General features: G+C 42.0%; 1 pseudogene; it reads left to right on the top strand.

Annotated features, from left to right (window-relative positions):
- Positions 1-6,219: 6,219 nt before the first annotated feature.
- On the top strand, positions 6,220-15,154 carry LOC135277817 (tripartite motif-containing protein 60-like; annotated as a pseudogene).
- Positions 15,155-23,644: the final 8,490 nt, after the last annotated feature.

Raw genomic sequence — 23,644 nt, 5'->3', positions numbered from 1 at the left:
CAACAAGTGTTGGTAATAATATGGAAACATTTTAACCCTTGCACACTTTCAATGGGAAAGAAAAATTGTGCAGCTGCTATCAACTGCCATATAATCCAGCAATCTCACTTCTGAATATTTATACAAAAGAATTAAAATTAGGATCTTGAAGAGATATTAGGACTTTCATGTTTATTGCAACACAGCACAGTATCTAAGATGTATGAACAATCTAATTTTCCGTTGAAGATGAGTGGATAAAGAAAATATGACAGATACATATAATGGAATAGTATTCAGCCTTAAAATAGAAGAAAACTGTGTAATATGTGAGAACATGGAGGAATCTTAAGGTCATTAGAATAGGGCAATAAAGCCAGTCACAGAAAAAAGAAATACTGCTTGTTTCCACTTGTATGGGGTATCTAAAAGAGTTAAATTCACAAAATCTGAGGGGAATGGTGTTTGCCAAGGGTTGGGAGTAGTAGAAATGGAAAGTTACTAATCAACAAGCATTCCATTTTAGATAAACAAGATAGATAATCTCTACAGACCTGCTGTACAACATTGTACCTATGACCAAGTATAGGATATTATACACTTGAAGCCTAGTTGAATGGGTAGGTCTCATGATGTGTTATGAAAAATGTAATTTAAAAATACATGTGTCAGATTTCACCATAATATTACATACAATGGTAAAAAACCTGTAATTTTTTAAACAATCCAACAATTGAAGTAATTCACTGTACAACCACACTTAGAATATTATGCAAACTGTATAATCTCTTCTGCACACTCTCAGACTAGCATTGCAGAAAACAAAATCTGTCTTTCTTTCTTTCTTTCTTTTTTTTGAGATGGAGTCTCGCTCTGTTGCCCTGGCTGGAGTGAAGTGGTGTGATCTTGGCTCACTGCAACCTCTGCCTCTCAGGTTCAAGCAATTCTCTCACATCAGCCTCTTGAGTAGCTGGAATTACAGGCACTTGCCACCATAAATGGCTAATTTTTGTATTTTTATTAGAGACAGGGTCTCACCATGTTGGTCAGGCTGCTCTCAAACTCCTGCCGTCAGGTGATCCACCTGCCTTGACTTCCCAAAGTACTGGAATTATAGACCTGCGCCACCACATCCAGCTGAAAAAAATCTTGCTAATCACCACTACAAGTTCAGGAGGTCCTAAAGCCTACCTTCAGGTTCAATAATTCATGATAAAAGCTTATAAAATTCAGCAAACCTGATTTATCATGATTTAGACTGTTTTGGCTACCATAACAAGACACCATCATTGGGTGGCCTAAAAACTAGAAATTTATTTCTCCATATTATGGACACTAGGAAGTCCAAGATCAAAGTGCCAGCATGATAGGTTTCATTCTGATGCCTTTTCTCTCTTACGTGTGTTCACAGAAAGAGCTCAGGTCTCTCTTCCTCTTCTGATAAAGCCACTAATCCCATCATGGGAGCCCCACCCTCATGAACTCATCTAAACCTAATGACCTCCACAAAGGCGCCATCTTTATATTTTTTCACTGTGCAAGATATAAAGGTGACACTTTTGGGAAGTCATTAAGTTCAGATTAGGACTTAAACATATGAATTTTGAATTTAAGAATGTAAAGAAAATTTGAATTTAAGAATATATTGAATTAAAAAATTATTTTGAATGTAAGAATGTAAGCCCTAAGAATTAGGGTTTAAACATGAATTTTCAAAAATATATTAATTTTGGGGCAGCACACACATTCAGTGCCTGTCATCATGCCCGGATAATTTTTATATTTTTAGTAGAGATGGGGTTTCACCATAACAACTCATAAGTACGGTTTTACACATTGAAATAAGCAACAGGGAAGAATTCTTGGAAGAAAGAGAAGTAAGAAAACCAAGAACCTTTTTCCCTACTTAAACATAAAGTGCACTAACAAAATCTCACCGATAAAACTGTTTTGAACTCGGGAGTGGTGTTTTTTTTTTTTTGCGACAAGGTCTCCCTCTGTCATCACCCAGATTGAGTGCAGTGGCGCTATCTCGGCTCATTGCTACCCCCACTTACCAGGTTCAAGCAGTTCTCCTGCCTCAGCCTGCCGAGTAGCTGGTATTACATGCATGCACCAACACACCTGGCTAATTTTTGTTTTGTATTTTTAGTAGAAACATGGTTTCACCATATTCGACAGCCTGGTCTTGAATGACTGACCTTGTGATCCTCAGGCTTCGGCCTCCCAAAGTGCTGGGATTACAGGCATGAGCCTCTGCACCTGGCCTCTGCAGTCTTTAAGGCTTGCAGATTCCAGGGGAAGTCTTGGAGGATAAATTGCCATTAATGTCAGTCAATTTTAGCCTTTATTTTAGCATCAGCTATGCATGGAAATAATGAGAAACAAAAATGCTACGCAGCCTTTAGAAAACAAATAGTAAAATGACAAAAGTAAATCCCTTCTTATCAGTTATTATTTTAAATGTAAATGACTTAAATTCTTTATTCATAGGCAGATTGGCAGAATTAAGTCTAAAATGATCCACATGTATATGGTCTAAGGGAAATTCACTTTGAATCCAAAGACATAAACAGGATGAAAGTGAATGAGTGAAAAAGGTATTTCATGGAAACAGAAGCCAAAAGAGAGCAGTGGTCATCAGACAAAACAGATGTTACATCTAAAAGGCATTTGCATATCAAATAACAAATGATCCAGCTGGGTGCAGTCGCTCACACCTCTAATCCTAGCCCTTTGGGAGGCCAAGTTGGGTAGATCACGAGGTCAGGAGTTCAAGACCAGCCTGACCAACATGGAGAAATTCCATCTATACTAAAAATACAAAAATTGACTAGGTGTGGTGGTGGGAACCTGTAATTCCAGCTACTTAGGAGGCTAAGGCAAGGCAGGAGAATCTCTTGAACCCAGGAGGTAGAGGTTGCAGTCAGATGAGATCATACCGTTGCTCCCCAGCCTGGGCAACAAGAATGAAACTGTCTCAAAAAAAAAAAAAAATCAAAATTTATGAACACTGACAAAATAGAAGAGATAAAAATTAAAATAACAGTTAAAAATTATTATTATTAATAAATTTTTTGAGATAGAATTTTGTTCTTGTTGCCCAGGCTACAGTGCAGTGGCCTAATCTTGGTTCAATGCAACCTCCACCTCCTGGGCTGAAGTGATTCTCCAGCCTCAGCCTCCCAAGTACCTGTGATTACAGGCACCTGCCACCACACCTGGCTGATGTTTGTATTTTTAGAAGAGATAGAGTTTTGCCATGTTGGCCAGGCTGGTCCGAAACTCCTGACCTCAGGTGATCTGTCCAACTTGGCCTCCCAAATTGCTGGGATTATACGCATGAGCACCTCACCTGACCACTTCCCTGTATAATCTTACTTCTGTCTTCAGAGAGAAACAGGAGAAAAAAAAAAAAAAAACTTTTTCAAACGAATGTATAGATAATTGGCATGTATTTATATTTATAAAATGTATGTTTTATATATTTTTTACACTATATTTACCATATGTGACCCTATTCAAAGTGCTTTAACTCATGAAAACTCATTTAGTCCTCCTAAATCCAAAAAGTAAGTTGAACTATTATTGCCCCATCCTTCCTTTTTATTTAACTGGATGAGAAAGGCAGAAAAGGTAACGGCTAAGGTCACACAGATGGAAGAGGACAGAGCATGGATTTGAACTCCTGGAAGCCTGGTTCTAAAGTGAAGCCTTCACCACCATTCTTTACTTTCTTCCTTCAATCTGCAGAATTACACAGGCACACATGTTTACACACACACATATACACATACATACATATTTCAAACTACCTGCAAAAAGTCTGTCATGTGTCCTTGCAGACCTTTACATATATATATACACACACACACACACACACGTATATATACACACATATATATACACACACACGCACATATATATATGGACAGAAAGAAGGAGAGTAATCTGCTATATCCAGATGGAACAGACACAGAGCATGGCTACAAAGCATCTTAGAATGTGACAGGCATGAAAATATTCCTTGGCTGATGATTGATAAACTTGGCACAGTCTCAGTGGAGGAGTAAGGGTGAAAGCCAGATTTGCTTCTGAACTCTTCTTATAGGGAAGAAGAAAATTCTTAAGAGCAACTGGTCCAGAAGAATAATTAAATTACGGGCCGGGCGTGGTGGCTCACGCCTGTAATCCTAGCACTTTTGGAGGCCAAGGTGGGTGGATCACCTGAGGTCAGGAGTTCAAGACAAACCTGACCATCAGGGTGAAACCCCATCTTAAAAAAAAAAAGAAGAAGAAGAAGAATTAAATTACATCTTTTCAGGTTAATTAGCATCTAGCAGGTGGACCCTATCCTGTTAAATTATCCTGTACCCAGTGAGGTATAGTCAGCCTTGCAGGATTCAGTTTCATATTGATGGGGTTCTTATATTAAGTATTTATTTATTTATCTATCTATCTATCTACTTGGGACCTCAAGAGATCACCCACCTCGGCCTCCCAAAGTGCTGGGACTACAGGCATCGGTCACCATGCCTGGTCTCTTAAGTATTTTTTTTTCTGGGATACATGTGCAGAATGTGCAAATCTGTTACATAGGTATCCATGTGCCATGGTGTTTTGCTACACCTGTCAACCCATCGTCTAGGTTATAATCCCCTCATGCATTCAGTATTTGTCCTAATGCTTTCCATCCTCTCCTGCCCAAACCCCAACAGGCCCTCGTGTGTGTTGCTCCTCCCTGTGTCCATGTATTCTCATTGTTCAACTTCCACTTATATGAATGAGAACATGCAGTGTTTGGTTTTCTGTCCTGTATTAGTTTACTGAGAATGATGATTCTCAGCTTCTTCCGTGTCCCTGCAAATGACATGATCTCATTCTTTTTTATGACTGCATAGTATTCCATGGTGTAAATGTTCCACATTTTCTTCTTCCAGTCTATCACTGATGGGCATTTGGGTTGGTTCCAAGTCTTTGCTATTGTCAATAGTGCTGCATTAGATATAAATATATGTGTGTCTTTATATTAGAAAGGTTTATAATCATTTGAGTATCTTATGTAATTTTTAATGCCACGTACTGTGACAGAGAAAGAAACCACCATACCCAGCTGCATAGTTTCAATTTAAAATACATAATATAAAGGCTGGGCATGGTGACTTACTCCTGTAAGTAATCCCAGCACTTTGGGAGCCTGAGGCAGGTGGATCACTTGAGCCCAGGAGTTTGAGATCAGCGTGGCCAACACAGTGAAACCCCTGTTGTTCGGAAAAGCTGCAAAGGAGAAAGGACTTACAGGGTGCCTACATAAATTGGTTATGAGTAACATATAAACAAGGACCCCAGGGTATGGGAAGCACTTGACCCTGCAAAGCGCTCCCCTCCCTCACCATCTGGGAGGGGACGCGGTGCTGGTGAAGCTTTTAACCAATTTGCAGCCTCACTTGGACCCTCAAGTTTGCTCATATAAATAAAAAATGGTAAGAATCTGAAAAGATAGCCAGGGGAATTAAATGCCAGTTGGGGCCAACTAGGCCCTGATCATGGAGAAGGTCGCCCCAGCTCTCATAAGCTTCACACTGTCCCTGCACCCAGGGTCACAGAGCATGCGCAGGTCCTCACCTCCCACTTCCGGAGGACTCGCCAACCCCCGCACAGGCTGAGCCCCAGGCAGGAAACCGAGCACTTGGTGGGTTGGGGTCCGAGTCCTTCCTCGCCGGTGCTCGGTGAGTCCTGCGGAACCCCTGGGCAGGGCCACTGATCCGTCTGTTCCAGGTGAGCTGGGAGGGCCACAGGAAAGGTCCGGGAGGGCCCTCCATAGGAGGCTTAACAGGGTAGGGGCTTCCTGAACATTCCCTGTGCCTAAACCTCTGAGTGGCAGCCTGCCAACAACTGGATCGCCTTAGTCTCCAGAGAAGGTCTTGCGAAAATTTCAGGATTGTAGAGTTAGAAAGGGGGTGGTGGGCCTGTGTCAATTAAGCTTTAAATGTTATGATCTGAATTAGGGTTTATGAAGTGGCCATGTTATCTTCAAAGAACTAATGTTTGGGTGTGGGGATGGGGAGTTAAAGGAGTGAAGTGGTAGCTGCCAGTTGAGAACCTACCGGCCTCCATCACCTGCACCCCTGACCTATGGAAGCATCCTTTAATCCTCACGAGGGTCATACGGGTACGAATTATCATTTCACCATTGCAGATGAGGCGCTTTAGGTGCAGGCATGTTAAGAATCATCCAGTATGACGATGGTTGAAACTGAGATCTTGGAATCTACCACAGGTTTTGATTCCTCAGACAAGCTAGATACATATTCCCACCAAGAAGCTTGCTGCCTAGTGACGGATTTTTGCACGTTAGGTAAAGAATTGCAGAGTAGCTGTAAAATCACATTATAATTGTGATATGTGACGAGATGGTGAGCTAGGCAAAAAACTTGGACTAGATCTTAATGGATCTTTTTGCTTTGTTTTCCTTCACAAAGTACAGTCTGCCAGCCAGCAGCATCATCTGGAAACTTGGGGAAAAAACCAGATCTACTGAATCAGAAACTGGGGAAGTGGCCCAGACAATCTTTTACCAGCACCTCCAGGTGATTATAATGCAAGATAAGGTTTGCCAACTGCTTCCATAAAGTAATAAAAGACCAGTGGAATGTTTTCAGTTGCAAGATGAAAGAATTATATTTGTATTTGAAAAGATCAATTTAGCTACAGAATTAGGAAGTTGGAGGCACCATTGTGTATGTAGGAAAGAGACCTAGGCGGCTTAAACTAGGGTGGTGATCCTGCCTACAGAGCTGTTTAATGTCCTGATTTTAAATAGTAGCGAAGACTGCTTTGTGTGTGTGCTTGGGGGAAGAGGGGCACAATGATACCTGGAGTGAGTACTTCTGTCCTTTGCACTGTGCGAGAGTCCTTTTTTTTGTATATGTTTCCTTTTCTTCCTTTTTTGTTCTTTTCTTTCTTTCTTATCTTCCTTTTTTTTTTTTTTTTTTGAGACAGAGTTTTGCTCTTGTTGCCCAAGCTGGAGTGCAATGGCGCGATCTCTGCTCACTGCAACCTCCACCTCCCCGGTTCAAGAGATTCTCCTGCCTCAGCCTTGGGAGTAGCTGGGATTACAGCCACTACGCCCGGCTAATTTTTTTCTGTTTTTAATAGAAATGGGGTTTCACCAGACGGGCATGATGGCTCACGCCTCTAATGCCAGTACTTTGGGAGGTCAAGGTGGGTGGATCACGAGGTCAGAAGATGGAAACCATTTTGGCCAACATGGTGAAACCGCGTCTCTACTAAAAATACAAAAATTATCAGGGTGTGGTGGCACGCGCCTGTAGTCCCAGCTACTTCGTAGGCTGTGGAAGGAGAATTGTTTGAATCCGAGACTTAGAGGTTGCAGTGAGCTGAGATTTACTGGTGACAGAGCACGACTGTGTCTCAAAAAAAAAAAAAAAAAAAGAAGCAAGCAAGCAAGAAAGAAAAGAAAAGGGGTCTCACCATGTTATCCAGGTGGGTCTTGAGCTCCTAACCTCAGGTGATCCGCCCACCTCGGCCTCCCTAAATGCTGGGATTACAGGAGTGAGCTATTGCTCCCTGGCCGTTTTTTCAAAACTAAATATTTTCTTTTGATTTTATAATTTTTTCCAATGATGCTTTGCAGTTTACTATGTGTGGGCAAGTTTTTTTTTTTTTTTTTTTTTTTTTTAGAAAGAGTCTTGCTCGGTCGCCCAGGCTAGAGTGCAGTGGCGGGATCTCGGCTCACTGCAATCTCTGCAGCCCGGGCTCAAGCGATTCTCCTGCCTTAGTCTCCCAAGTACTTGGGAATACTGACGCCCGCCACCATACCCAGCTAATTTTTGTATTTTCAGTAGAGACAGGGATTCACCATCTTGGCCAGGCTGATCCTACTGACTTCACGATCCACCCACCTCTGCCTCCCAAAGTTCTGGGATTACAGATATATATATATATATCTGGATTACAGTATGCTCATATATTTTTTTGAGTTTTTTGTGATTTATTTTATTTTATTTTTAAAATTTTTGTAATTGCATTTTAGGTTTTGGGGTACATTTGAAGAACATGCAAGATTGTAAAGTTTCGCTTTTGTCACCCAGGCTGGAGTACAATGGTACAATCTCAGTGCACTGGGACCTCCACCTCCCAGGTTTCAGTGATTCTCCTGCCTCAGCCTTCCAAGTACCAGGGACTACAGGCATGCCACCATGCCTGGCTAATTTTAGTATTTTTAGTAGAGACAGGGTTTCGCCATACTGTCTTGGCTCGTCTTGAACACCTGACCTCAGGTAATCCCTCTGCCATGGCCTCGGAAAGTGCTGGGATTACAAGTATTAGCCACCACACCTGGACATGAAGGATTCTTAAAACTTCTAAAGCCTCAATTTTTCCAATCTCTGAGCGCCCTATGCAACCTCACCCCATTACCGTGCATGTTCGAACTTTCTTGTTCTGCTCGAAAGTACCCATTTGAAAGTATTAGGCAAGTATTGGGAGTCACCATAGCCACACTTAGTGTGGGCAGATGGGAAGAGCGATTTGTAAGAGACAGCATTCTTTATATTTGTTTTCTTTTCTTTGGTAGAAATGGGACTTTGTAGAGATGAGATTTTTCCATGTTGCTCCAGCTGGTCTTGAACTCCTGGGCTCAAGCAATCTGCCCACCTTGGCCTCCCAATGTTCTGGGATTACAGGCCTGAGACACCATTCCTGGCCATGAGTCCATATGAATGCTCATGACCAGTGGATGGAGATTCTGCATCCCAGGAATATGTATTTTCAATTCTTTCCAAAGTTGATTGCGTTAGTGGATGCTGAGCTTGTAGATACGGAGGGCTATTTAAAATAAGGGATGTATTTTAAAATTTGGAAACTTCTGTTTTATTCCACAATTAGTATGGAAAAATTTTCTGAAGCACACCATTACTGCAGTGAGCCTTTGGAAGCTACTACCCTTACTAATCATTTGAGGATTAACAACCTTATAAGAAATAACAGGTTTTAGGTTGAAATGTCAATGTGTTTTTTTATTGAGACGGAGCCTTGCTCTGTTGCCCAGGCTGGAGTGCAGTGGCAAGATCTCCACTCACTGCAACCTCTGTCTTCCAAGTTCAAGTGATTTTTCTGCCACGGCCTTCCAAATAGCTGGAAATACAGGCATACGCCACCATTGCCAGCTAATTTTTTTCTTATTTTTTTTAGAGAAGGAGTTTCACTATGTTGGCCAGGATCTGCCTGCCTCAGCCTCCCAAAGTGCGGGATGACAGGTGTGAGCCACTGCGCCCAGCCTAAAATGTTTCCTTCTTCTTTTTTTTTGAGATGGAGATTTTTTTTTCCTCTGTTGCCCAGGCTGGAGTGCAATGGCACGATTGTGGCTCACTGCAACCTCTGCCTCCCAGGTTCAGGCAGTTCTCCTGCCTCATCTTCCCTAGTAGCTGGGGTTACAAATGCCCACCACCAGGCGTGGCTAATATTTGTATTTTTAGTGGAGACAAGGTTTCACCATGTTGCTCAGGCTGGTCTGGAACTCTTGACCTCAGGTGTTCCACACACTTCGGCCTCCCAAAGTGTTAGAATTACAGACCTGAGCCATCATGCCTGGCCTATGCCAGCTAATTTCTTTATTTTCAGGAGAGATGGGGTTTTACCATGTTGACCGTGCAGGTCTCGAACTCCTGACCTCAAGTGATCCACTGCCTTTCCCTCCCAAAGTGCTGGGATTACAGGTTTGAGCCACCACACCTGGCCCAATATGCTTTGTGTGTTTGTCTTTTTGAGAGAGCATCTCTCTCTGTCACCCAGGCTGGAGTACAGTGGTGCGATCATGGCTCACTGCAACCTCCACCTTCTGGGTTGAAATGATTCTCCTTCCTCAGTATCCTGAGTAGCTAGGCTTGCAGGTGTGTACCACCATGCCCTGTTAATGTTTTCATATTTTTTTTTCCACTGTAGTTAAGACTTTCATATGGAATGTTTTAGTATTTTTTGAAGACACAGGGTTTCCTCGTGTTGGTCAGGCAGGTCTCGAACTCCTAACCTCGTGGTCTGCCTACCTTGGCCTCCCAAATTGCTAGGATTACAGGTGTGATCTACCCTGGCAATGTGCTTTATATGTAAGTAAATAGAGATATCTCTATATATGCATGTATTACATGTAATAAATAAAGTACGCTGGGTAAGTTGGCTCATGCCTGTAATAGAAATATGTGGATTCAGCTAAATTTGTGTGACCTCTTGAGAGATTTTCTGAGATAGTCTTATAACACTTTTTATTAAACATGTGTTAAATGCCAAGGACTGTGACAAATGTCTTATGTAATTTATTCATTTATGCTTAAAACCTGAGATAGTGTTATTTCCTACTTTCTGAAAAGCGAAACTCAGAAATTAACTTGACCAAGTACATGTAGGGAGCAAAGTGTTAAGAGTTGGATGAAAACCCAGTTCTGTTGGGTATTGTTAGCTCTCAATTTGTATGTTACCTGTTTTCACCATTGTAGTGCTGGACCAGTAAGTGCATTATTCCCTGTTAAAATATTTGGAGACATTATTAAGTATGAACAACTGAGCATATCAAATATGAAAGACGTAAGGTGGTTTCATATAGAGAGATGCATAGGCTGCTGTGAGAGTCTAAGGAAGGAGCGCTACAACTTAGTGATTGTCATGCCAGTGGCTATGCCAATCAGCGTAATGCTGGATAAGCGTGTTCAAAGTCTTGTGGACTCGGCTTTTACAGCTCTAAGTGAGGATAATAGCTCCTAACTGATGGAGTTGTTCTGATGCTTTGGTTGAACCTGTGACTATATGGAAGATCCTTAACATAGTGCCTGACATATAATAAATTATCCTTGAGAACATGTCTCTTGTGCTGAGTCTCTAGTTGCAAAACAATCCTAGGAAAGAAGTGAGAGTAGGGTAATCTAAGCAGAAAGTGGTTTGTGCAGAAGAGGGAAAGCAAGATACCTATGAAATACGGAGGGCTCTGAATGGTGAGCTCAGGATGAAAAACTTTGTAGTGACTTATGGGGAGTTATTAACAGATTGTAAAGAGGGGAAACATGTAATTTGTTTAAAAAGTGAAGGCCTGAGGTACAAATTAAATGAGGTCAACAAGCAATAGGCATGTCCGGAGCGGTGGCTCTTGCCTGTAATCCCAGCACTTTAGGAGGCCGAGGCAGGCAGATAACCTGTGGTCCAGAGTTCAAGACCAGCCTGAACAACATGGCGAAAACCTGTCTCCACATAATATACAAAATTTAACTGGGTGTGGTGACGTATACCTGTTGTCCCATCTACTCAGGAGGCTGAAGCAGGAGAAGCACTTGAACCCAGGAGATGGAGACTGCAGTGAACCAAGATCCTGCAACTGCACTCCAGCCTGGGCAACAGAGCAAGACTCTACCTGATGAAAAGAAAAGAAGAACCAGTAAAGCAATTGGCAAATCTTGAATTCAGGGTAGTCTAGGACATAGGTGGGGGCAGGGAGCATTCTTCTAGATTGAAAAAGATTTAAAAGAACTAATAAGCAAATGCAATTCATGGCTCTTGTTTGGTTTCAGATTACAGGATATCCAGCAGAAAGTTCCTTTGGCCAAGAAGAATGGCACATATTTGGCTGCCATTTACATCATATATATATATATAAAGACAGAGTTTCACCCTTGTTGCCCAGGCTAGAGTGCAATGGCATGATCTTAGCTCACTGAAACCTCTGACTCCTAGGTTCAAGTGATTCTCCTGCCTCAGCATCTCGGGTAGCTGGAATTACAGGCATGCACCACCACACCGAGCTAATTTTGTATTTTTAGTAGAGATGGAGTTTCTCCATGTTAGTCAGGCTGGGTTAGGTAGCTTGCAAGCTTTGATGGAGGAATCTGACTTGCTTAAAATCAGGTACCTGTAAGTGTCTTGAAAGCAAGCCAGGAAGTTTTGATCCCTTACTTTTATTTTGAAAGTGTCAGACCAACAGAAAGTTTGAAAGGGCGGGTATCCTTATATACTCTTTCCCTGGATTCTCCCCATTGTTAACTTTTTGTTACATTCATGTTTTCTCTGTTTATATATGTTTTTGTTTGTTTGAGACACAGTCTTGCTGTGTCACCCAGGCTGGAGTGCAGTGGTGTCATCTCAACTCACTGCAACCTCCACCTCCCAGGTTCAAGCAATTCTCCTGCCTCAGCCTCCTGAGTAGCTAGGATTAAAGGCATCACCACACCCGGGTAATTTTATATTTTTAGTAGAGACAGGGTATCTCTATGTTTGTCAGGCTGATCTCAGACACCCAACCTCAGGTGATCTGCCCACCTTGGCCTCAAAAAGTGCTAGGATTAAAGATGTGAGCTATCATGCTTGGCTATATATTTTGTTAAATTGTGGAAATATCTGAAAGTTTCAGATTTCCAGATGGCTTCCCACTGTGTATCAATATGTATCTCCTAACAATGAAGCCATTTATTTTTTACTATAATTTTTTTGTACCCAATTTAACACTGGTAGAACATCATGTGAGATAGAGTCCATACTAAGATTCTCACATTTATTTGTTCCCAATTCTCCCTCTCTCTTTCTTTCTTTACTTCCTTCCTTCCTTTCCTTCCTTTCTTCCTTTCTTTCTTTCTTCTCTCTTTTTTTTGATATATAGTTTCACTCTAGTGTCCATGGTGTAGTGCTGTCCTACAATCTCAGCTCACTGCAACCTCTACCTCCCGGGGTCCAGCGAAGTGATTCTCCTGCCTCAGCCTCTCAAGCAGCTGGGATTACATGCACATGCCACCTTGCCCAGCTAATGTTTTGTATTTTTAGTAGAGATGGGGTTGCACCTTGTTGATCAGGCTGGTCTTGAACCCCTGGCTGCAAGGGAGTCACGAGGCTTGGCCCCTCAGTGTTGTGATTACAGGTGTTAGCCACCATACCTGGCCTGTTTCCAGCATTTTTTAGTTTTTTTTTGTTGTTGTTGTTGTTAAATTTCAAGATTTCAGATCCAATCAGGTATCATATGTTGTATTTTTCATGTTTCTTTCCTCTCCTTAAATCTGGAAATCTTTTTTTATGCTTGTTTTTCCTATAATTGACAGTTTTGAAGAATACATACCAGTTGTCTAGTAGGAGTGCTCCACAATCTGAGTTAGAGTAATTTTCTCATGGTTAGCTTGAAAGTCAATTGTTTTTGGAAAGAATATGATATGAGCAATGCTATAAACTTGCCATTGCATTGTATCAGGAAGCACATAAATTTGTTCCACATTTTTAAGATATTGTGTGTGTGTGTGTGTAAGTAATGTACATTGTGAATCTCTGCAACATGAATATCATGTTTTTCCAAGAACATCCACCCAGTGATTTCAGCATTCTTTGATGATTCCTGTGTGAATGTTTAGTACATTTGTGATTATGTAATCAGATTTGTAACGTGGTGTTTTTTCTCACTCATAGGAAGGATTCCTTATCTTGGACCTGAGTCTACTTTCTTGAAGAAAACTTGACTTTATTTCATTAAGTGGGAAGAACAGCAGCCCAGCTAATATGTTGAAATGTGCAATAGGCTGCAGTCTGTGAAGTATTCATGGCCATAGACTCTGAAGCTAAGGAGCTGAGAAGTTTCTAGAAGCTGCCATCAACATGCCAAAGCAGTAAAACTGAAAGCCAATTCAAATTTCAAGGTCTGGGGGAAGATATCTACTGCTTACTGGGACTTGAGGTCTAGAGACCTAGGCCTTATTAAAATAATTACTTTACCTACCATCTTTGTTCAAGGCTCAGTGGCTGACCTCCAAGCAGTGGCTAGCTGTCCCATCTGTCTGGACTACTTGAAAGACCCAGTGACCATCAGTTGTGGGCATAACTTCTGTCTCTCCTGCATCATTAAATCCTGGAAGGATCTAGATGATAGTTTTTCCTGCCCTTTTTGCCACTTTTGCTGTCCAGAAAGGAAATTGACAAGCAATCCTCAGCTGGGTCGTTTGACTGGAATTGCTAAGCACCTCCAGATAAGAAGCAAGAGAAAGCGGCAGGAAGAGAAGCATGTATGTAAGAAGCATAATCAGGTTTTGACCTTTTTCTGTCAGGAAGACCTAGAGCTTTTATGTCCAAGGTGCAGTTTCTCCACTGATCACCGGCTTCACTGTGTTTGGCCCATAAAGAAGGCTGCGTCCTGTCACAGGAAAAAACTGGAGCAGTACAATGTACCATGGAAGGAGGGAGTGGAACTAACTGAAAAAATCATAACTATACAAACCAGAAAATTATTAGAACTGAATAAAAAGGTAAAACATAGGGAAGAAGAAGTCAGGTCTGAATTTGAACAACTGAGATTATTTCTCCAAAATGAGCAAGAGACTGTTCTTGGGCAATTACAAGATGAAGAGATGGATATTTTAGCACAACTAAATGAAAGCCTAAGAAAATTCTCAGATCATACCTCCTCATTAAAATAGCTACTAAAGGAGATAGAGCGCACATATGTGAAGTCAGGACTGGAATTGCTGGCAAATGTTAAGGACATCTATCACAGATACAAAAATTCAAATTCCCTGAACCTTTTTCATTCAGATTAAAAGAATACGGTTACCGTCTGCCTCCACAATATTCTGGCCTATACAAAATTATCAAGCAATTTCAAGTGGATGTAATTCTAGATCCTGAAACAGCACATCGTAAACTTAAAGTCTCAGCAGATAGAAAAGCTGTGCGATATGGAAATACAGTGCAAAACTTACCTCCAAACCCAAGAAGATTTTATCGCCTCCCAGCTGTTGTGGGTTCTAAGGGCTAAAGGGCTATAGTTGTGGCCGGCAGTACTGGGAAGTAGAAGTGAAAGACAAGCCTGAATGGATCCTTGGTGTCTGTAATGACTCTTTCCAGAAGGAGGAAGAGTCGACCAACTTCAGTACAGAATGGATTGTGGGGAATTCGGTGATCTGGTCAGGATAATTACATTGTATTTGGTCATGAGGAAATTAATCTGCTACCAAAAGTAACACCTAGTAAGACTGGTATTTTTTTAGATTATGAAATGAATGAGGTTTCCTTTTATAATTTGAATGCTAAATCTCTATGGTATACCTTTAATGATGATTTTACAGGATGACTTTGGCCTTATTTTTATACTGGAATGGACTCAAAACCTCTTAAAATTTCTAGAGTAACAGATTGTGAATAAATAACTATTAGAAAACTGTCATTTTCTGACACCTAGCAAACATAATAGAGTCAGTGAATCTAGTTTTGATAATTCTGTATTTTGTCCTATTTTTCCCACAAAAAAATCCCAGAATTGTTTATATCTCAGTTTCAGCACTAAAAAATGTGATTATAGGACCTACCTTATAACAAATTACGGGGTCAAAGACAAACTACTTTAGAAATCCTAAAATAAGGCCAGGCATAGTGGCTCACACCTGTAATCCAAGGACTTTGGAGGCCAAGGCTGTCGGCCTCCAAGGCGGTCGGATAACCTGAGGTAGGGAGTTCAAGACCAGCCTGACCAACATAGCAAAACCCCATCTTTAAAAAAAAAAAAAAGAAAAAAGTAAATTAAAAAAAAATCCTAAAATAAAATACTAGAAATATATACTACTATAAAGTAATGTATTATGTAAAAAAAAAATTATTACTCCAGTTATTGCCAATAGAAGCCCAATAATGTTTTTTCAGTATTGCCTATGTATTTTTCCTTTAAGAAAGATTGTCTTCATTAATCACTGTGTCATCCATGCTGTAGTGCAATGACGCAATCTCAGCTCACTGCAACCTCTGCCTCCTGGGTTCCAGCGATTCTCCTGCGTCAGCCTTCTGAGTAGCTGGGATTACAGGCACGCACCACCACACCTGGCTAATTTTTGTATTTTGGTAGGGTCGGTGTTTCACCATGTTGATCAGGCTGGTCTTAAATTCCTGACATTGTGATATGCCTGCCTCAGCCTCCCAAAGTGCTGGGATTAGAGGTGTGAGCCACTGTGCCTGGCCAACTTTTTTTTTTAATTAATTTTTTAAATTTCTATTTTGCCTAGGCTGGTCTTGAATGTGTGACCAAGCATTTCTCATACCTTAGCCTCCTAAAGCACTGGGATTAACGGCATGAACCTCCATGCCCAATGCCACTTTTCCCTTTCATCTGTCTACCTCAATATTTCTAAGTAACTTAATTTTTTATTCAGTGTGTCTTTGTCAGGACTACCTTAGTTTTATAGAAAATGAGATGGTAGCTCATGCCTTTAATCCTAGCACTTTGGGAGGCTGAAGTGGGCAGATCACCTGAGATCAGGAAGTTGAACCCCTGGCCAAAATGGTGAAACCCCATCTCTACTAAAAATACAAACACATTAGCCGTGCATAGTGGCACATGCCTGTAATCCCAGCTATTCATTAGGCTGAGGTAGGAGAATTGCTTGAACCCAGAAGGCGGAGATTGCAGTGAGCTGAATTGTGCCATTGAAATCCAGCCTGGGAAACAAGAGTGAAACTCCGTCTGAAAAAAAAAAGAGATGGCACTCTTACATCGTCCTCTGCCACACACACACTTGTATACTGTACACACACAGTCAGTAAAACATCTGTTCTCCTTCTGTTCCCACTGCACAGAGTACCCTCTAGTGTAGTCAGCTACTGTCCTTCACTTCTCTTTGGGAACCGAGCTCTAGGCTCAGAATCTGTATTAACTTAGTTCCATATTTTCCTCCTTAGGTTTATTTGATTAATTCAGGGATTAGTATCTTTCAATAGATGAAAAATATGTAACTTTTGGAAAAACGTGTTAACAAAAAAGACTGGTGTGATTTTGATGGGATTATGTGTTGTATCTTTTTATATTAGTATGGAGAAAATTAGCATCTTAACATGTCAGCTAGTAGACATAACTGAGAGCGAATCTAAATCTAGTCTATTCCATGAATTTTTATGTAATTGACTAAAATTTGTAATTTTTAGTGTACATGTGTTTAACATCTTTTGTCAAATTTGTCCTTAAGTATTTGATATTTTATGTCAATTATTTCAATTCTAATTGTTTATTACTAGAATATATAAATAATTGATTTTTGTGTGTTAATCTTATTTCCCATAAGCTTGTTAAACTCATTTCTAGGAGCTCTTATGTAGATTCCATTGGATTTTCTGCATAGATAATCGTGTCATGAGCAAGTAAAGACATCTGTACTTCTTGTGTAACCTAGATCATCTTTCCTTCCTTCCTTCCTTCTATCTTTCTCTTTTTTAAAATGTCTCTGTCTCCATTCCACTCTGTCACTCAGACTGGAGTTTAATGGTGCAACCTTGGATCATTGCAACCTCCGCCTCTCGGGTTCAAGCAATTATCTTGCCTCAGCCTCCCATGTAGCTGGGATTACAGGTGCTCACCACCACACCTGGCTAATTTTTGTATTTTTAGTAGAGATGGAGTTTCACCACATTGGCCAGTGTGGTCTGAAACTCCTGACCTCAGGTGTTCTGCCTGCCTCACCAACGTGCTGGGATTACAGATGAGTGAATGTTCTTGCTTCACACTGTGACCACCAAATGAGCCCATGTTTGGCACAGGGTACAATCTTTCCCCTAAGTGCTCTATAGGACAGGCACCTATTTGGAGTTGAGACACACAACCAATTGGTCAGATTAGAGTCTTCCCCCTGAACTTATATCAGTCACACCTTCTCTTAGAATCTAGAAACCCGCCATGGAAAATGTAGGAAAGCCAGTGATTCTCATAGTTAGGATAAAGGATACCTCTTTTACCTTTACTTGATGTCAGCAACCTCGCCAAGGTAATAGAGGACTCTTCATTTAAACTTAGAGGGATCCCTGGTTAGCTAATTGGAGAAAAAGGATTAAGTCTGTGAAGGTTTTTCAACTGATGCATTTTAACGAACCGAGGTTCAATCATCCAGGTTACCGGGGCAGAAAAGTCAATGAGCACTTTTGAATCTTTTGTGTTGTGTAGATTCTTCTGGTAAATTTTGCATTTTTAACTGGAAATTGCAAATTAGGAACTTCTGTTAGAGGTTTTTGTTTGTTTTTTTCCCTCTCTGTGTATCTGTAATTTGGTTTTATTTTTCTTTCTCTTTATTCTCCTCTATCTGACCTTCATGTCCATTATTTTTTATCTTTTTATTTTTTATAGACATTGAATACACTTCACAGGTTGTTTCTTCTAAGGTGACTATGCTTTGTCAAGACATAGTAGTTATTTAATGTAATTATTGTCTATGACAATACTAATTTTAACAGCTTGTGAAGAAGGTTTAATAGAGAAATAAGGCACACTTTTCCCTGAAGGTGTCAGTGAAAGTATACCCACAGCATTTGTTTTTTAAATTATAAAAGACATAGTGATATGTCTGGACTGAAATGCATGACTCAGGGAGACATTAAAAGGGATGTGAGTGTATATTTCTGTTCTTAAATACCAAAATATTTCTAAATTACTGAGTTTGGTCAGAGAAATCTCTGAAAGAGCCTCAGCTGAACTCAGTAAAAGCAGCACAAAGCAGCAGAGCTGAAAGTGCAGGCTTGTCATGGGGCGCAGAGCCAGTGAGCAATGCAGAGCAGGAACAGCAATTCCCTGACAGTGGCAGCCAACAGCTGGATAATCCTGCTCACAATGGCCTATGTAGGGGTCAGTTTGCATAGATATGGTGGACCCTCCCTGACAATTTGGTTCAGTGTTCAGACTGCTGATGCCACATACTCCAAGACTGTGTGAGTTGGATTCTTAATCATGTAATAAGGTTTATGGGGGAAACAGGGTGTCTACACAGTTGGTACAAAAGTGACTCGAGAGAGCAGGGAAAGGAGACTAGTTTGGGGCTGCGATGGTGGTCATGGGTGGGGCTGCTGAAAGGGTCCTCCACTACCTGGGGCTGAAACTCCCACCTGCAGCAACAGAGGGATCACCCAGGCTTTCTCATCAGCTTCTCCAGATGCACAGAAAGGATGAGAAGAGTGTGTCCCCCCAAATTATCGAGTCATACATAAACATGGAATCAGAGGCTTTATTACAAATGCCCTCCAACAACACAGGAAGAAAAGATAGCCACATGTAAAGGGCTCTCTAAGAGCCCATCATTGGTCTATGACAATACTGATTGTGATAACTTGGGAAGAAGGGTCAACAGAGAAATAAGGCATAAGCTTTTCTGTAAACTTATCAGTGAAAGTGTACACATGTGATCTGGTTTTTAAATTATAAAATGAAATCTCTCCCAACTCATAGTCCAGAAAAATGCCCATTTGTAGGACTTCTGTATTCCTTGTAATGCATGGACTACAGAATGGCTGAATTTCCCAGCACCCCATCTGTGGGGTTGGGGATGTCAGACCATCTCTGGGAAACGTTTCATTACAAACACCAAGGGACAATGCACCTGTGCCTCTCACTTCTACGTGCCAAAAGTGTCTCCCAGCATCAAAGCCCTCACAGCTCCGGACAGCTGGGTAAAAACGAAATGACTGAGGATTGTCAATAAAGCATGGATTCAGCCTACTAAATATCACACTTTTTCTGTCTCTTGAGATAATAAGACTAGGGTGGGCTGTTTCCGGGTCTAGTGTCAAATCTTCCTGAAATGTGCTCATCATTCTTTGCAGGCCAAAATAATGTGGAGGGAGCCTCAAATTCTCCTTCTTGAATTCATGTGAGAAGACTGCAGGGGCTTTCAGGTTTTCATATGTGTTGTAGATGTTCTCAATCCCTGTCAGCACATCCAGGTCTCCCTGAAAACACTTCTCGGTTACTTCATTTAACAGATTTTGTAGAACAAATAAATGGGCTGAAATTTGTCTTTGGTTTTCAGTGAGTTTTTCTTCAGCATCGTGCTCTTCAACAAGTAAAGAGGCACAAATTGCATCTTGTTCCTTTACCAAGGAAACCTTAATTTCTTCAAATTCAGACTGTAACTCCTTCCTCCATGTTTCCGTCTTTATTTTCACATTAAAAGATTTCAAAATTGTCGCTTCACGTCGCATCTTGGCATCTTCAATTTTCTCCTTTAGTGGCTGAATGTAGCTTTTGAGTCTTCTCCTGTTCCTGGCTGCCGCTTGCTCGATGGGCAGCAGGGGGTGATGCTGGTGGTCAGAGGAGACCCTGCACTCGGGACACAACAGCTCCAGGTCCTTCTCACAGAACAGGGCCAGACGCTGACAGTGCTTCCCACACAGCGGCTCCTCCTCCTGCCTTTTCCTCTTCCTCCTCGTGGCCAGAAGCTGCTGAACCATATCGGTCATGTGGCGAAATTGGGTGTTGCTCCTGAGGTTCTCTTCAGGGCAGTGGTGGAGGCAGACGGGACAGGGGAAGATGTCCTGTAGGTCTTCCCAGCACTGGTGGATGCAGGAGCGACAGAAGTTGTGCCCACAATGAGTGGTGACTGGGTCCTTCAGGTAACCCAGGCAGATGGGGCAGCTGGCCTGTGCTTGGAGCTCAGCCAGGGATGCTGCGAGGGCCATGGTGCAGGGAGGGATCTGTGTGGGGAGACTCCCTTCAGAAGATGTGATCCTCCAGGAAGGAGGGAAGGTGAGAAGCTGGCGCCTCCTCTGTGTTCTCTCCTGCAAGCACTTCACAGGCCTGAGTCTGTTTCTTTCCCTTTGGCTCTAGAAGCAGCTCCAGCAGGAGGGAGGGCCCAGGGCACCGGCTGATCCCTTGGTACCAGATCCTCCTTTACTCAAATTCAAGCTGGGCTCTTTCTCAGAGAAAGCCACAGTTACAAGAGGCAATGGAAAATAATGACCACGTAAAATACTCCAGAGGGTGAGACTTTGAACAGAACAAGAAGGCAGTTGTCTTCAACTACAAAAGGAGAAAAAAGAATAGGATCTATTAAAGCAATAAAGAACATGTATATCAGTGAAAATATCTACCTAATAATTTTCCTTATTTCTACATAAACCCTTCTAAAAATAAAGTGCATTGGGATAGAGGAAATCTCATAAGTGTTCACAAGCTGTGATTTCTGATAATGATATTATGAGCTGAATATTTGAAAGAGACTCTATATTTCAGACATTCATAGTGCAGCATTTACCCACAAGATTATACGTGATCCTGGGTTTGCCACACAGTATTACAAAGTACAGGAATTGGGATATGAATTGTAAGTGGATACACGGTGTTTGTTGTAGTAACTTTGCTACTACATTATATACTTTAGATGCTCTCCAGTAGAAAACATTATTGAAAAGGCTGACAGCCCTGACAACACGGTTTCAAAAAAATACAAAGATGAGCCAGGCTTAGTGGCGCACACCTGTAGTTCAAGCTACTAGGAAGGTCAGGTAGGAGGATCAATTGAGCCTGTGAGGTGAGGCTGCAGTGAGCGGTCATTGTGTCACTGGAATCTAGCCTAGGGACAGAGCATGATCCTGTCTCAAATAAAATAAAATCAAAGCTGAGCCTTATTGTCTCTGTGTCACTGTCTCCAAGCCAGACCAGCTCCTCTCTTCCTCTCTTTTATGAGCCTCACCTTTCACTTCTGCTACATCCCGGAGTTCTAAAATCTCTTGTTGCCAGGCATGGTGGCTCACACCTGTAATTCTGCTTTTGCAGGCTGAGGTGGGTGGATCACCTGAGGTCAGAAGTTTGAGACCAGCCTGGTCAACATATAGATGAGGTTTCATCCCATCTGTGCTAAAAATACAAAAAATAGCTGGATGTGTTGGTGGGTGCCCGTAATCCCAGCTACTTGGGAGTCTGAGGCAGGAGGATCACTTGAACCCAGGAAGTGGAGATTTCAGTGAGCCGAGACAGTGCCATTCCACTCCAGCCTGGGCAACAAGAGTGAAATTGTCTCAAAAGTAAAAATAAAAATAAATAAATATCCCCGTGTCTTCCTCTCTTCTTCACACTTCACACAAATCTCTCCACATTCTCTTTCTACTCCAACATCGCCTGGCTTCCAGGTCTGACTCCCCTATGGCCACTCAAATCTCCCAAGTTCAGATGAACTAAATTAGTGGCAAGAACAAGGCCAGGCATTACGGATTTGTGTTCTCATATTTTGGGGTCGGTGAGCAGAAGCACAACTGGCCCGCCCCGCTCACTGCCAACTACTGCATTCTCCTCTCACCTCACCTACATTATCTGCTCCACTGGGCAGGTGTCTGCAAAGTGAATTTCCTAAGCACTTCCTCAATGCAGTGTCCTTTTACACGCTGCTTAGGGGAGTTTTTTCATTTTCATCCTCACATGGACTGAGCAGAAGCCCTCGCAGAATTGTTCCATGCACAGGCTGAGCGTCCGATGTCTCCCCAAACCCCTAACCCTGCCTAAGGCGCCTCCTCCTTCCCTGAGTTCCCACTCACCTGCACTTGTGGTCTGAAGGGCGCTCTCCTGATGCAAATCTCCACTTGGATCCAGGCTCTGTGAATATTCTGGAGCTGCCCTTAAATTCAGATGTGGGGGTGGTTCCCTCAACACCACTGCCTACTAAGAGTGGCTGCTTATGTCTTTCTTTTTCTAGCTCAGAACAGGCAACACAGCACAGCCTCTCTGTTCACCTGAGAGTTCTGAATCTGGTGCCTTCAGAGTTTATAAGCCTGTGGAAAGCTTCCTTTCTGTTTCCTTATTGGACAGACTCCAGATGTAATTAGCATCTGGCCAATGACAGGCTCTGATGAACGTTTCCCACCTTCTTCTCTGATTGCATTTTCTGTCTAGGATGGGAGGTGGGTGGGGAGAAAATGAAGACATTAAAAGTGGAAGATTGGATTTCGCTGTCTCAACAGTCCATTGAATCTCCTCTAACCTAATCAGGGATTTTGCTCTGGGTTAATTGAAGATTGGGAATATTTTCATCCTGTTTTTCTCAGGAAGGTAGATATAGAATTTTTTGGCTAGTGTTGGCCTGCTTCTTCTCAGGCAGTTTTAATTCTTTTTGACCCTTCATGGAAGTGTTTCCAGAGTCAGCCCTTGACTGTTTTCTGGATTCTCAAACTCATTGCAGAGTTTTTAGCCTTCACAAACCAGTGATCTCTGTGTCAATGTCTCCAGCCAGACCAGCTTCTCTCTTACCACCCTCTTTTTTTTTTTTTGAGACAGAGTCTTGCTCTGTTGCCCAGGCTGGTGTGCAGTGGCACGATCTCAGCTCACTGTAACTTCCACCTCCCAGTTAAAGCGATTCTCCTGCCTCAACTTCCCAAGTAGCTGGGACTACCGGCATGTACCACCATGCCAGGCTATATATATATACATTTTTTATTTTTAGTCGAGATGGGGTTTCACTATGTCGGCCAGGTCATTTGATCAGCCTGACCTTGTGATCAGCCTGCCTCACTTACCCTCTTTTTGAGCCTCATCTGTCACTTCTGCTATATCGCAAAGCTCTAAAATCCCCTCTGCCTTCCTCTCCCTTCTTCACAGCTCACACAAATCTCTCTACATTCTTTTTCTACTCCAACTCCATCAGGCTTCCAGGCCTGACTCCTCTAGGGTCACACAAATCTCCCAAGTTCAGACAAACCAAATTAATGTTGCAAGAGCAAGGCCAGGCATTATGGTTTCAAGCGCTCCTATGTTGGGGTCACTGACCACAAGCACAGCTGCCCCTTCTCCCTTGCTCCCATCTGCTCCATCCTCCTCTGACCTTGCCTACATTATCCACTCCACTGGCCAGGTGTTTGCAAAGGGAATTTCCTAAGCAGTTCCTCAAAGTAGCCTCCTACTCCA

The sequence above is a fragment of the Aotus nancymaae genome, unplaced genomic scaffold (assembly GCF_030222135.1).
Source record: "Aotus nancymaae isolate 86718 unplaced genomic scaffold, 86718_ANA_hifiasm-v0.15.2.pri h1tg000033l, whole genome shotgun sequence".
In the NCBI taxonomy this organism is placed as follows: Eukaryota; Metazoa; Chordata; class Mammalia; order Primates; family Aotidae; genus Aotus; species Aotus nancymaae.
This window is presented reverse-complemented; position numbering and strand designations above follow the sequence as displayed.